Here is an 8,937-nt window from a genome sequence, read left to right as displayed (position 1 = left end):
ATTATAATCAGTTTTTCATATAGAATTGTAGTAGTTGAATTGTATATTAGCTACTAAGTATGAACTTAACGGGTAGGTACTACCCGAATTTAAACTTATAAAACGCTAATATGAAGAAAAAGCTTTTATAAATGAGTTCATATTATGCTACGAAATACTATTAACTACTCTTAATATTTTGTATGATTAACTTGTTCCATTTGACTATTTTGAAGGAAATGGCACCGACTATTCGACACACCGTGAATATGAATGAAGAGGAATTCCGCACTTTTCTAGCTTCAAACATAGCCGCAGTACAGGCTGCGCTACATATCAACAATAACCTTTGATCTAGCAGTACAGGAAATCGTGTAGGATGCACCTACAAAGAATTCACTGCCTGCAAACCTTTGGAATTTGATGGGACCGAAGGACCGATCGGATTGAAACGGTTGACCGAGAAGGTCGAATCGGTGTTTGCCATAAGTAAGTGTACTGAAGAGGACAAAGTGAAGTACGCTACGCATACCTTCACAGGTTCTGCGTTAACATGGTGGAATACCTATCTAGAGCAAGTGGGACAAGATGATGCGTACGCACTACCGTGGTCAGCATTCAAGCACTTGATGAACGAGAAGTACCGTCGCAGAACCGAGGTCAATAAGCTCAAGACAGAACTTAGAGGGTTACGAAGCCAAGGTTTTGATATTACCACGTACGAAAGACGATTCACAGAATTGTGCCTATTGTGTCCGTGAGCGTACGAAGACGAGGAAGAGAAGATCGACGCGTTTGTGAAAGGATTACTGGAAAGAATCCAAGAAGATATAAGTTCACATGAGCCCGCCTCCATACAACAGGCATGTAGAATGGCTCACAAACTAGTGAACCAGATTGAGGAAAGAATTAAAGAACAGACGGCTGAAGAGGCCAATGTGAAGCAAGTCAAAAGAAAGTGGGAGGAAAACGGTGATAAGAATCACCAATACAACAACAACAACAATTACAATAATAATCGCAACAATTATCCCAACAATCGCAACATCAATCGCAACATCAACAACAACCACAACAACAACAACAGCAACTACAACAATCATTCCAACAACAATAACAACCGCAACAACAACAACAATCAGAAGCAGCTATGCCAAAGGTGTGAAAAGTATCACTCGGCGTTCTGCACCAAATTTTGCAACAAGTGTAAAAGAAATGGTCATAGCGCGGCGAAGTGTGAGGTCTACGGACCAGGGGTTAACAGAACGAAAGGAACAAATGGTGTTGGAACGAGTAATGGCGGAGCAAGTAGTGTCGGAGCAAGTTATGCCAATGTAGTTTGTTATAAATGTGGAAAACCGGGCCACATTATTAGAAATTTCCCGAACCAGGAGAACACGAATGGACAAGGCCGCGGAAGAGTTTTCAATATTAATGCGGCAGAGGCACAGGAAGACTCGGAGCTTGTTACGGGTACGTTTCTTATTGACAATAAATCTGCTTACGTTTTATTTGATTCGGGTGCGGATAGAAGCTATATGAGTAGAGATTTTTGTGCTAAATTAAGTTGTCCATTGACGCCGTTGGGTAGTAAATTTTTACTCGAATTAGCAAACGGTAAATTAATTTCAGCAGATAATATATTCCGGAATCGAGAAATTAAACTGGGTAGCGAAATATTTAAGATTGATTTGATACCAGTAGAGTTAGGGAGTTTTGATGTAATAGTTGGCATGGACTGGCTGAAGAAGGTGAAAGCAGAGATCGTATGTTATAAAAATGCAATTCGCATTGTACGAGAAGAAGGAGAACCCTTAATGGTGTATGGAGAAAAGGGCAACACGAAGATACATCTTATTAGTAATTTGAAGGCACAAAAATTAATAAGAAAAGGTTGCTATGCTGTTCTAGCACACGTCGAGAAAGTACAAACTGAAGAAAAGAGCATCAATGATGTTCCCGTCGCAAAAGAATTTCCCGATGTATTTCCGAAAGAATTACCGGGATTACCCCCACATCGATCCGTTGAATTTCAAATAGATCTTGTACCAGGAGCTGCACCAATAGCTCGTGCTCCTTACAGACTCGCACCCAGCGAGATGAAAGAACTGTAAAGCCAATTACAAGAACTATTAGAACGTGGTTACATTCGACCAAGCACATCACCATGGGGAGCTCCTGTTTTGTTTGTCAAGAAGAAGGATGGTACATTTAGGTTGTGTATTGACTACAGAGAGTTGAACAAACTTACCATCAAAAACCGTTATCCACTGCCGAGAATTGACGACTTATTTGATCAACTACAAGGCTCGTCGATTTATTCGAAGATCGATTTACGTTCCGGGTATCATCAAATGCTGGTGAAAGAAGATGATATTCCAAAGACTGCTTTTAGGACGCGTTATGGTCATTACGAGTTTATGGTTATGCCGTTTGGATTGACTAACGCACCAGCTGTGTTCATGGACCTTATGAACCGAGTGTGTGGACCATACCTTGACAAGTTTGTCATTATTTTCATTGATGACATACTTATTTACTCAAAGAATGACCAAGAACACGGTGAACATTTGAGAAAGGTGTTAGAAGTATTGAGGAAGGAAGAATTGTACGCTAAGTTTTCAAAGTGTGCATTTTGGTTGGAAGAAGTTCAATTCCTCGGTCACATAGTGAACAGAGAAGGTATTAAGGTGGATCCGGCAAAGATAGAAACTGTTGAAAAGTGGAAAACTCCAAAAACTCCGAAACACATACGCCAGTTTTTAGGACTAGCTGGTTACTACAAAAGGTTCATCCAAGACTTTTCCAGAATAGCAAAACCCTTGACTGCATTAACGCATAAAGGGAAGAAATTTGAATGGAAAGATGAACAAGAGAAAGCGTTTCAGTTATTGAAGAAAAAGCTAACTACGGCACCTATATTGTCATTGCCTGAAGGGAATGATGATTTTGTGATTTATTGTGACGCATCAAAGCAAGGTCTCGGTTGTGTATTAATGCAATGAACGAAGATGATTGCTTATGCTTCTAGACAATTGAAGATTCACGAACAAAATTATACGACGCATGATTTGGAATTAGGCGCGGTTGTTTTTGCATTAAAGACTTGGAGGCACTACTTATATGGGGTCAAAAGTATTATATATACCGACCACAAAAGTCTTCAACACATATTTAATCAGAAACAACTGAATATGAGGCAGCGTAGGTGAATTGAATTGTTGAATGATTATGACTTTGAGATTCGTTACCACCCGGGGAAGGCAAATGTGGTAGCCGACGCCTTGAGCAGGAAGGACAGAGAACCTATTCGAGTAAAATCTATGAATATAATGATTCACACTAACCTTACTACTCAAATAAAGGAGGCGCAACAAGGAGTTTTAAAAGAGGGAAATTTAAAGGATGAAATACCCAAAGGATCGGAGAAGCATCTTAATATTCGGGAAGACGGAACCCGGTATAGGGCTGAAAGAATTTGGATACCAAAATTTGGAGATATGAGAGAAATGGTACTTAGAGAAGCTCATAAAACCAGATACTCAATACATCCTGGAACGGGGAAGATGTACAAGGATCTCAAGAAACATTTTTGGTGGCCGGGTATGAAAGCCGATGTTGCTAAATATGTAGGAGAATGTTTGACGTGTTCTAAGGTCAAAGCTGAACATCAGAAACCATCAGGTCTACTACAACAACCTGAAATCCCAGAATGGAAATGGGAAAACATTGCCATGGATTTCATTACTAAATTGCCAAGGATTGCAAGTGCTTATGATACTATTTGGGTAATAGTTGATCGTCTCACCAAATCAGTACACTTCCTACCAATAAGAGAAGATGATAAGATGGAGAAGTTAGCACGACTGTATTTGAAGGAAGTCATCTCCAGACATGGAATACCAATCTCTATTATCTCTGATAGGGATGGCAGATTTATTTCAAGATTCTGGCAGACATTACAGCAAGCATTAGGAACTCGTCTAGACATGAGTACTACCTATCATCCACAAACTGATGGGCAGAGCGAAAGGACAATACAAACGCTTGAAGACATGCTACGAGCATGTGTTATTGATTTCGGAAACAGTTGGGATCGACATCTACCGTTAGCAGAATTTTCCTTCAACAACAGCTACCATTCAAGCATTGAGATGGCGCCGTTTGAAGCACTTTATGGTAGAAAGTGCAGGTCTCCGATTTGTTGGAGTGAAGTGGGGGATAGACAGATTACGGGTCCGGAGATAATACAAGAAACTACCGAGAAAATCATCCAAATTCAACAAAGATTGAAAACCGCCCAGAGTCGACAAAAGAGCTACGCGGACAGTAAAAGAAAAGATATAGAGTTTGAAATTGGAGAAATGGTCATGCTTAAGGTTTCACCTTGGAAAGGCGTTGTTCGATTTTGTAAACGGGGGAAACTAAATCCAAGGTACATTGGACCATTCAAGATTATAGATCGTGTCGGACCAGTAGCTTACCAACTGGAGCTACCTCAACAACTCGCGGCTGTACATAACACTTTCCCTGTCTCAAATTTGAAGAAATGTTTTGCTAAAGAAGATCTCACTATTCCGTTGGACGAAATCCAAATCATTGAAAAACTTCAATTCATTGAAGAACCCGTCGAAATAATGGATCGTGAGGTTAAGAGACTTAAACAAAACAAGATACCGATTGTTAAGGTTCGATGGAATGCTCGTAGAGGACCCGAGTTTACCTGGGAGCGTGAAGATCAGATGAAGAAGAAATACCCGCATTTATTTCCAGAAGATACGTCAACACCTCCACTGCTTAAAATTTCGGGACGAAATTTATTTAACGGGTAGGTACTGTAGTGACCTGAACTTTTCCATGTTTATATATATTGAATGAAATTGATATTTACATGATTAAGTGTTTCCAACATGTTAAGCAATCAAACTTATTAAGACTTGATTAATTGGAATAGGTTTCATATAGACAAATGACCACCCAAGTTGACCGGTGATTCACGAACGTTAAAACTTGTAAAAACTATACGATGACATATATATGGTTATATATATAGTTAACATGATTTTATTATAAGTATTTATCTCATTAGGTATTTTAACAATGAGTTATATACATAAAAATGAGACTATTAAATTAAGAAACTCGAAAACGATATATATAACGATTATCGTTATAACGTCTTACTAGGTACATATGAATCATATTAAGATATTGATACACTTGGTTAATTATGTTAAATAATAAGTAAATATATCATTAAGTGTATTAACAATGAACTACATATGTAAAAATAAGACTACTAACTTAATGATTTTGAAACGAGACATATATGTAACGATTATCGTTGTAACGACATTTAATGTATATAGATCATATTAAGAGATATTCGTACATCATAATATCATGATAATATAATAATTTAAAATCTCATTTGATATTATAAACATTGGGTTAACAACATTTAACAAGATCGTTAACCTAAAGGTTTCAAAACAACATTTACATGTAACGACTAACGATGACTTAACGACTCAGTTAAAATGTATATACATGTAGTGTTTTAATATTTATTCATACACTTTTGAAAGACTTCAAGACACTTATCAAAATACTTCTACTTAACAAAAATGCTTACAATTACATCCTCGTTCAGTTTCATCAACAAATCTACTCGTATGCACCCGTATTCGTACTCGTACAATACACAGCTTTTAGATGTATGTACTATTGGTATATACACTCCAATGATCAGCTTTTAGCAGCTCATGTGAGTCACCTAACACATGTGGGAACCATCATTTGGCAACTAGCATGAAATATCTCATAAAATTACAAAAATATGAGTAATCATTCATGACTTATTTACATGAAAACAAAATTACATATCCTTTATATCTAATCCATACACCAACGACCAAAAACACCTACAAACACTTTCATTCTTCAATTTTCTTCATCTAATTGATCTCTCTTAAGTTCTATCTTCAAGTTCTAAGTGTTCTTCATAAATTCCAAAAGTTCTAGTTTCATAAAATCAAGAATACTTCCAAGATTGCAAGTTTACTTCCAAGTTTTCTAAATCCATTCCAAGTAATCATCCAATTTTAAGAAACCTTTGTTACTTATAGTAGGTTATCTTTCTAATACAAGATAATAATCATATTCAAACTTTAATTCAATTTCTATAACTATAACAATCTTATTTCGAGTGGAAATCTTATTTGAAATTATTTTCGTGTCATGATTCTGCTTCGAGAAATTTCAAGCCATCCAAGGATCCTTTGAAGCTAGATCCATTTTTCTCATTTCCAGTAGGTTTATCCAAGGAACTTGAGGTAGTAATGATGTTCATAACATCATTCGATTCATACATAAAAAGCTATCTTATTCAACGTTATAAATTTGTAATCACTAGAACATAGTTTAGTTAATTCTAAACTTGTTCGCAAATAAAGTTAATCCTTCTAACTAGACTTTTAAAATCAACTAAACACATGTTCTATATCTATATGATATGCTAACTTAATGATTTAAAACCCAGAAACACGATAAACACCATAAAACTGGATATACGCCGTCGTAGTAAAACCGGGGGCTGTTTTGGTTGGAATAATTTAAAAGCTAAGAAGAACTTTGATTTAAAAGCTATACTTCTGGAAAAATGATTTTTCTTATGAACATGAAACTATATCCAAAAATCATGATTAAACTCAAAGTGAAAGTATGTTTTTCAAAATGGTCATCAAGATGTCGTTCTTTCGACGGAAATGACTACCTCTTTCAAAAATGACTTGTAACTTGTATTTTCGACTATAAACTTATAATTTTTCTATTTAGATTCATAAAGTTAAGTTCAATACGAAACTGTGGCCACTGGAATCACTCAAAACGATTAGAAATGAAGAAATGGCGAGTAAAACAAGATTGATAAAAACTACTCATTTTACCTACGTGAAAGTTAGTAATAAATCTATTCCAACCATAACCTAATCAACTTATATTGTATATTATGTAATCTTGAGATACCATAGACACGTATACAATGTTTCGACCTATCATGTCGACCCATATATATATATATATATATATATATATATATATATATATATATATATATATATATATATATATATATATATATATATATATATATATATATATTGCGGAATAACCATAGACACTCTATATGTGAATGTTGGAGTTAGCTATACAGGGTTGAGGTTGATTCCAAAATATATATATATATATAGTTTGAGTTGTGATCAATACTGAGATACGTATACACTGGGTCGTGGATTGATTCAAGATAATATTTATCGATTTATTTCTGTACATCTAACTGTGGACAACTAGTTGTAGGTTACTAACGAGGACAGCTGACTTAATAAACTTAAAACATCAAAATGTATTAAAAGTATTGTAAATATATTTTGAACATACTTTGATATATATGTATATATTGTTATAGGTTCGTGAATCAACCAGTTGCCAAGTCTTAGTTCCCGACGAAGTAAAAATCTGTGAAAGTGAGTTATAGTCCCACTTTTAAAATCTAATATTTTTGGAATGAGAATACATGCAGATTTTATAAACGATTTACAAAATAGACACAAGTACGTGAAACTACATTCTATGGTTGAATTATCGAAATCGAATATGCCCCTTTTTATTAAGTCTGGTAATCTAAGAATTAGGGAACATACACCCTAATTGACGCGAATCCTAAAGATAGATCTATTGGGCCTAACAAACCCCATCCAAAGTACCGGATGCTTTAGTACTTCGAAATTTATATCATATCCGAAGGGTGTCCCGGAATGATGGGGATATTCTTATATATGCATCTTGTTAATGTCGGTTACCAGGTGTTCACCATATGAATGATTTTTATCTCTATGTATGGGATGTGTATTGAAATATGAAATCTTGTGGTCTATTGTTACGATTTGATATATATAGGTTAAACCTATAACTCACCAACATTTTTGTTGACGTTTAAAGCATGTTTATTCTCAGGTGAATACTAAGAGCTTCCGCTGTTGCATACTAAAATAAGGACAAGATTTGGAGTCCATGTTTGTATGATATTGTGTAAAAACTGCATTCAAGAAACTGATTTCGATGTAACATATTTGTATTGTAAACAATTATGTAATGGTCGTGTGTAAACAGGATATTTTAGATTATCATTATTTGATAATCTACGTAAAGCTTTTTAAACCTTTATTTATGAAATAAAGGTTATGGTTTGTTTTAAAAATGAATGCAGTCTTTGAAAAATGTCTCATATAGAGGTCAAAACCTCGCAACGAAATTAATTAATATGGAACGTTTTTAATCAATAAGAACGGGACATTTTAGTTGGTATCAGAGCGTTGGTCTTAGAGAACAAGAAAATTTGCATTAGTACGTCTTATCGAGTTTGTTAGGATGCATTAGTGAGTCTGGACTTCGACCGTGTTTTCTTTAAAAATGATTGCTTAACATTTTTGTTGGAAACTATATATTATTAACATGTATATATTATGTGATATATTAATCTCTTAACATGTTTGATATTGTGTGATAGATGTCTACCTCTAGTACAAATCTCATTGACTCACCTAATAATAACGAAGAGTCGAATATATATTGGACTGATTCACAAGTTCCCGAAGAAGAACCGGAAGAAGAATCAGAACCGAAAGAAGAATTAGAACCGGAAGAGGAGGAACCGGAGGAGGAAATAGAACCAGTGGGGAAAATAATAAAACGGTTACGTAAAATAAAATCCTCAACCAACCAACCAATGTTAATTATGGTCAATGGTGTTTCCGCCAAGGAAGCAAAATATTGGGAGGATTACCAATTCTCCGATGAATCGGATTCCGACGAGAATTCCGATGATGTTATAGAAATTACCCCAACTGAATTTAAAAAGGAAAAAAAATAAGGGAAAGGGCATAAAAATAGAGAAAT

Source organism: Rutidosis leptorrhynchoides, chromosome 1 (genome assembly GCF_046630445.1).
Source record: "Rutidosis leptorrhynchoides isolate AG116_Rl617_1_P2 chromosome 1, CSIRO_AGI_Rlap_v1, whole genome shotgun sequence".
Taxonomy (NCBI): domain Eukaryota; kingdom Viridiplantae; phylum Streptophyta; class Magnoliopsida; order Asterales; family Asteraceae; genus Rutidosis; species Rutidosis leptorrhynchoides.
The sequence above is the reverse complement of the archived record's forward strand: the minus strand, read 5'-3'. Positions refer to the sequence as shown.